We start from the raw sequence: 7,272 nt of genomic DNA on the forward strand, positions 1-7,272 counted from the left end.
GAGATTCATTCATGTGTCTTCATGTATTACTAGTTCTTTTCTATTGTTATGTGGTATATCCTTGCACAAATTACCCCAAATTTATTAATTTCCTATTGATAGACACTTGAGTTATTTTTCTGTGATTAATAAAACTGTTATGAAAACTCTTATACCTGTGTTTTGTTGGACATGCACATTAATTTCTGTTGGGTATATTCCCAGGAATAGAACTAATGTGTGTTAGGGAAGCATATGTTTAGTTTTAGTAGTAACTACTGCTAAAATCATTTTCTAGAGTGGCTTACTCAGTTCACACTCCTACTAACAGGGTATGAGAGTTCCAGTTGCTCTGTATCTTTACAAAACTTGTTTTGGTCATTATTTTAAAATTTAGCTATTCTGCTGGCTTTGAGAGGCATCTAATTATGGTTTTAAAGTGCATTTTCCTGATGACTAATGATGTTGCACACCTTTTCATGTGCTTACAGACAATGTAAATGGATCAAGACAAAAATTATACTGGATTTAAAAGAGATTCAGCTATATGCTGTTTACAAGAAACACAGTTGAAATAAAAATACAAATAGATTAAAAATAAAAGGATAGAAAAGATATACCATATAAATGCCAAGCAAAAGAATGTTGATATGGCTACAGTAATATCAGACAGATTAGATCTTAAACATAAAGTGTTGAGGTAGGAAAAAGGGATATTTTGTAATGATAAAATATTTTTTCTGAGGATTATGTAACAATCTCATATTTGTATATATCTAAAACATAGCTTCATATTATAAAGAGAAACAGAGAACCAAATAATAGGCAAATCTAGAAACATGTTTGATATTCTAATACTTTCATGTTGGTAATTTACAGAACAAGTAGATTAATCAGTATAAAGGGGCTTTGGACACTGTTATTAAACAATTTAACTTGATTGTCATTTATAATACACCACATCAAAACTGAAGATAAAACTGTTTTCAACTACTAATGAGACATTTCTGAAAAAAGACTATACTCTGACATTTTAAAAACTCTTTCATAAAATTAAGGAACTTCCAGATTAAAAAAAAAATTCTCAAACTCTACTGGTTTGAAGATTATTCCATATTTTCAAAAATATTTTATTTACATATAAAATAAAAATGTATATGAATATATGTGTGTATATATACATATATGCAGAAATATGTACTCATGTACTTAAAGAAAGGAACAGGAGAGATAATACATTTGTAGCATTGGTAATATTCTGTATTACTAATTATAGATCTTTGTGAATTGCCTTCTCAAATCCCTTGTGCATGTGTCTATAATTGTTTTATTTTGTTCTTCATCGGTAGAAACTCTTTTTATGAATATCTATTCTTTGTGTTGATCAACCATTTTGTCATCAATATATGTCTTTTATTTTTTCATAGTGCCTTTTCAATAGAGTTTTTAATTTTTAAGTAATGAAGCTTTTTTCCTTTAGAATTTGAGTGCTTTATTTAAGGAAGTCTACTCTCCAAGACTATATAAATAGTTTTTAAATGTGCTTCTCATAATTTTATGCCCCAAGCAGAATGAATCAGTGATGCTGTAGTAAAAACCATCCTGTACATCTCAGTAGCTTGACAAAACAAAATGTTTTGCTCATGTTACATGTCCAGTGCAGGTCAGGAAGGGACATCTGTTCCTCATAGGATGATGCAGGTTTTAAGTCCACAAATACTCTCTCTCTCTTACTTCTATCTCATAAGGCTTATTCTCAGAATAATTGAAGTTGCAGCCTGCTCCATTCCCACACAAAACCCACAATCCAATCCTCCTAACCTTGTTTAATTAAAAAAATACTTACAGAACTTATAATTCATACAGACAACTTTACTTAGCCTATTTCCCCTTTTTTGCTACCACCAAAACTAGAATATCAGGACTCTAAGAGCAAAGAGTATTTATGTTGGTTTTTTGGGTTTTTTTGTGTGTGTGTTTTCCACTGATGCTCAATGAGTCCCTAGAACAATACTTGACACATAGAAAGTGCCCAATATGCATTTTTAGACCTATTTGATGAAATCTCATAATTCATTAAGAAGAAAAGAGCCTAATGACAAAAGATGTAAAATTTGAACAGGAAATTCACAAAAAAGGAAATCTAAATGACTTAGAATGTAAAAAAGATGCTTTGCCTCATTTGTAATCAAAGAATTTCAGATTAAAACTATCATGATACGTTAATTTCACATAAAGAGAAGATTTAATTTTAATTTAAAACTTTGGTAACCCAACTGATGGCAAGCATGCAACGCAAGAGAGTTTCTCTTATACTTCTGGTGGGAGTATAAATTGGCACAAGTTCTTTGAAAATACTTCAGCATGGCCTAGGAAAGTTGAACACATGAATATATTACTCCTAGATGTATAAGAAAAAGCATTTGCACATGTGCATCAGGAATTATTTCAAAAATATTCATAACACTGGTCATAAAACACATTTTTTTAATGAAAGCAACCCAAATGTTCATCAGCAGTAGTTGGCTAAAAAACAGTGACAAATTTATAAAGTGGATTTTTACCTTGTGGTTTTTCACTTTGAGTCACTGGTACAAGCACACATCAAGTTTGAAGTTTAACAGATACATTGCTGAGTGAAGGAAGTAAGTCGGTGACGAATCATGTACAATATGATTTTATGTATATCATGTTCAAAAAGAGGCAAAACCAATAATACAGTATTTATAGTTGTGATCATAGCTGATAAACTATTTTTGAAAAAGCAAGGAAATAAATGGTAATCATCAAATTAATTTTGGTTACTTTTAGGGATAGAACATGAGATGTTACCAGGAGAGGAATTCTAAGGTATTAACAATGTTCAGTTCTTAACTAGGATGCTGGTTACATGAGTCTTCCCTTATAATTATTTTTAAACTGTTTATATACATTTTATACATTCTATTTATATAAAAAATACTATTTTCATTACTTTCCCAGCGATTTGCTCATCTCACTCCATTTTTTTCCCTAGCATCCCATATCTCCAGATGTTCAGTCAGTCAGAGCAGCTGTTTTGCAGTCCTTGAATTAGTTACTTGCTGAATTCCCCACTTCTGGTTCTTTCTCCTAATTCCCACTGCCTCTTTTTTTGTTATGTTAGGGTTTTATGGGTGAAAACTTACTTTTTCATCAGTCATATCTCAACATTCATTGGGTCTCAGTTTCTCCATCACATCTACTTTTCATTTTCTAGAAATTCCTCATTATTTTGGCATGTGGACAGGGGTCTCCTCAGTTTCCTAGTAGTTCTGTGGATTTATAACGTTCATTATTTGCTTTGGATTTTGAGAAAGAAGTGAGGTACTCATTATTCTCAGGTATCTTGATTCAGAAGCCTCCTACTGTCTTGGAGGAATATTTTAGAAAATCTTTACTTTCATTCCCAAAGAATCTTTAACAAGCAATGATTCTGCATTGCTCTTACTGATGGTTATTCCAGCTATTCACCAACTCCTTCTAGTCCTTTTTTTTTTTCTGGTGCCCTTTTGCTTGCAGTCTCCAGCATAACCCTTCCTGCTCTTCCTGAGGAGGATCTGAATCGCCTCATTTGATTGTAGTCAGCCCTAAACGGGGCTCATTCCTCTCCTCTCCCAGTCCTACCTGAGGCTTTGAGCTTGGCTGCCTCAACCTTGCTCCGTGCTACCCCTGCCCTTGGACTCATCACTTATCTCAGTTTTCCTGGTTTGACTCTCTACACTCAAGAGCAACCATTTCCCAGACTCATCCTTCAAACCTTTTCTCTAGTCTTCAGGGTCTCCTTACCCAGCTGTAACCCTCTCGGATCCAGCCCGTGGCTCTGGACGGCGCTAGCAAGGCCCTAACAGGACCTTCTGTGGCTCACCTCAAGGCAGGCAGCCTCTGTTCTCTGAGAAAGGGGACTTACTGCATAGAAGCCCCAGGAATGTCTTGTCTAAGCCTGGAAATGCCTCCTTTCACCAGCCGTTTATCCCTTACTCTCCATTCTTAAGGAATGGATACCTTTCATAACCTGTTTTCCTTATCATAGTTACCTATATCATGAACATTCACATGTTAAATGTCCACTAAACATTTGTCTAATATATGACTGACTGACTGACTGAGTGAATGAATGAATGAATGATTTAGGCTAAATGTTGGCCTCCTTATTCTTCACCAGAGGTCATGATCCTGTTCAGCACTCAGGCCCAACCAACATGTTTTCTCTGAACACTCCCTCCACCCTTCTCTGCTGTAAGAAGACGGAGTACTCTTCACGGACGGGGAAATTGTCTCTGTATCCTTTTCCCACAGATGGGCACAGCACTTCTCTAATTTTCTGTGTCACTGAGAACAGGTAGGCACCATTAATGACATTTTACTGAAGAGCCAGGATAATAGAAGGGCAGTTCAACACATGGAACACTATGCATGTACAGAGCCATCCTGGAATTCTTTCTAGGCTGGTTTGCTGTCTTTCTGATATGTTTCTCCCAGGCTTCACCCCATGACTTGATTTGCTCTCTTTGGCCAAGAATCTAGGTCATTATTGAACTCACATGTAAGACTTACTTACCTACAGTTTCATATCCTGACCCAAGACTAATTTTTTACCAAGATAATGTGTTCATTCAACAAATACATATTTAGTGTTGACTCCTAACACGAACCAGACACTGAATTAAATAGATGTCAAAGAGTTCTTCAATAAATTCCAGCAAAGTGGAACAACAAAAATAAAGCCAGTATTCACTGTTAGCTACAGGGTTAGAAGGCAGCTGAAACTGTCCCTCTCTTTTGGTACATGAAGAGGAAATAGTTACTTAGTTATGAGAAAAAAATGGAACAAGAAATAGGAAAGTGAAGTGGGGACAAGGCTAAGATTATTTAACATTTCCACGAAGTATATGGCCTAAGTGTAAGGATATCCAGGAAAGTATACTCTGTGGGTTCCAGTTTAACAAGCCTGGGAAAATATATTCTAAGGCTTTGGGTTTAATGTGCATGAGTGCATGGATATGCAGAGACACACAAAACAGTGTGCTTTAGACTTGGGGCTTGCAACTCTCGGTAAGGAGCTGCAAAAAAGATCTTAACCCTTTACACAAACTGTGTGTTCTCATGAGCTTGCATTCTACTAGCAATTTACAGTATGAATTTCAATACCCAGCAAGGATTACAATGTTGGGGTATTAGCCTGGGATCCTGGAAGGAAAATTTTCAAGTACTGTTGTCTTGGTCAATTTCTTAAAGCCTGTATTACCCTGATCACTTCAAAATACAGAGTAAATGACAGCACTATAACAGAAGTTTTTAAAAGGACTATTGGAATTCAGACAAGAGGGACTAAATCTGCCTGGAGAAGTCAAGAAAGGATATAGAGGAATTGTAATGATTGACTTTGGCCTTGAAAGATTGAGAAGACATTCAATGGGCAAAGAAGGGGAGAAAAACTATTTAAGAAGAGAGAAATGACATTATGAGATCTGTGTTTTAGAAAGACAGCATGAGGAATGATTTGGAAAAAGAAGTGACACAATGTGGGAAGATAAATAAAACAGCTACTGGGTCAGTCCAAGAGAAAAGACACGGGGGCCTTGGAGGAAAGCATCAGCAAAGGACTGAGCAGCAAACATACTTGAATGACGTTTCAGAGATAGACTTGACAGTTTCTAGTCTAAGAGGGGGTTCAGGAAAGAGGGAAGAACTGAAGATAGCTCTCAAATGTATTTGAGGATACAAATTGAGAAGAAAAGCAGATTTAGATGTGTCAGGAGAAAGTTTGCTTTTAATACCAATACACTTGTGGGATCCCCAGGGGGAGAGATTCAGGGAGCACATAAAGATAGTGGGGCTCATGAAAGAAAAATCAAGATTAAAGATAAAGATTTGGGAGTCACTGACATACAGGTACATCATAAAATGTATAGTTATTGCATAAGGATAATGTACTGACTGAAAGAATAAGCAGGTAAAGTGCACGTGAAGAATAAATTTGAAGTGCATAGAAACAAAAAGCAATGACAGTGAGGCAGAGATCCTTTGAGTCAAGATTTGTCACATGGTTCTGTCATCTCTGGTGGTTAATTCAGAGAAGGGGATTTGAAGAGCACATCGAAATGCATTGGTTATTCTGACTCTTGCTGGAGGTTGGATCAAGTGCTGTGCGTTCCTAATATAGGACATATCTGTGTTTGTCAATCAGCAACAGCCTACTACCACATAATGGAGCTTAATAGCCCTGGCTTGATGTTATCCATCTGCTTGATAATGCTGTCTTGTTTTTAAGAGGTAACGTTAATATACAAATTATTGCCAGTTAACAACTGGCTTGAATGCTACACCAGCATTTAACACATTTTATAGAAAGAAAAAAAATCTTCAAAAAAATGGGAATAATGCAGTGGGGTCTATTAATACACTATGAGCCAAAGTGTTTAATTGAAATCTATGTCAATCAACCTGAAGGGTCCCCACCAGTAAGATGGCAAACTTCCGGCTTCTCTTCGGGGTCCTCAGTTCCCGCCAGCGCCACCTGAAGCCCAATCACCTCTCGCCCCCCTCCCAATCCCAGCACCTAGACAACAGCCACCAGCCCCATAGAAGTGACACCTCAATCAATTCATGCCCCTTCCTATATAACCCAGTACCTTTCCCTAATAAAGCGGAACTCTCCGGTGAATTGCTGCTGTGTGTAGCTCCTTTCCTTTCATTGGTGCCGAAACCTGGGAGACGGGACACCCCAACTGGGCCCCGTCTTCCCCCCGACAGCAGCAGCAGCTTGCCCTCATCCTCTTTTTCCGGCGCTGGCTCATCACACTCACCACTCCTCTCTGGCCTTTAGGTAAGTTTGCCCCCGGAGTGGGCCACTCTTCCCCGAGCTATCGCAGTGCCATTGACCATGATCGTCCGGCAAGGTCCTGACGCTCGGGGATGAGGAGGGAACACTCCCGCCTCAGGCCTTCACGGCTACGGCGGACCCTCAGGCCCCTCGTCCAACAGCCATAAATCCCCACCTCAAGCCTTTACGGCTGCGGCGGATGCTCAGTCCCCTCCTCCGACAGTCATAAACGCATTCACCATCCCTTCCATCAGTGCTGAAACTTTTTAAGCAAAATTTCCCCCGGGTGGGCCACTCTTCTCCGAGCTATTGCAGTGCCATTGACCGTGATCGTCCGGCAAGGCCCTGACGCTCGGGGATGAGGAGGGAACTCTCCCCGCCTCAGGCCTTCACAGCTGCGGCGGACCCTCAGGCCCCTCCTCCGACAGTCATAAATCCCCGCCTCAGGC

The 7,272-nt window shown here is 38.4% G+C and overlaps 1 long non-coding RNA gene across 1 annotated transcript in view; it reads left to right on the forward strand.

The window, feature by feature from the left end:
* The window catches only part of LOC140848762 (uncharacterized), a 129,876-nt gene extending 123,316 nt beyond the window's left edge, over window positions 1-6,560 (forward strand). The window contains exons 2-3 of the long non-coding RNA XR_012129878.1: window positions 4,163-4,279; window positions 5,267-6,560. This is a non-coding gene — a long non-coding RNA (uncharacterized lncRNA). The remainder of the gene's footprint in view (window positions 1-4,162; window positions 4,280-5,266) is intronic.
* Window positions 6,561-7,272: the final 712 nt, after the last annotated feature.

This window comes from Manis javanica, chromosome 4 (assembly GCF_040802235.1).
Source record: "Manis javanica isolate MJ-LG chromosome 4, MJ_LKY, whole genome shotgun sequence".
NCBI lineage: Eukaryota > Metazoa > Chordata > Mammalia > Pholidota > Manidae > Manis > Manis javanica.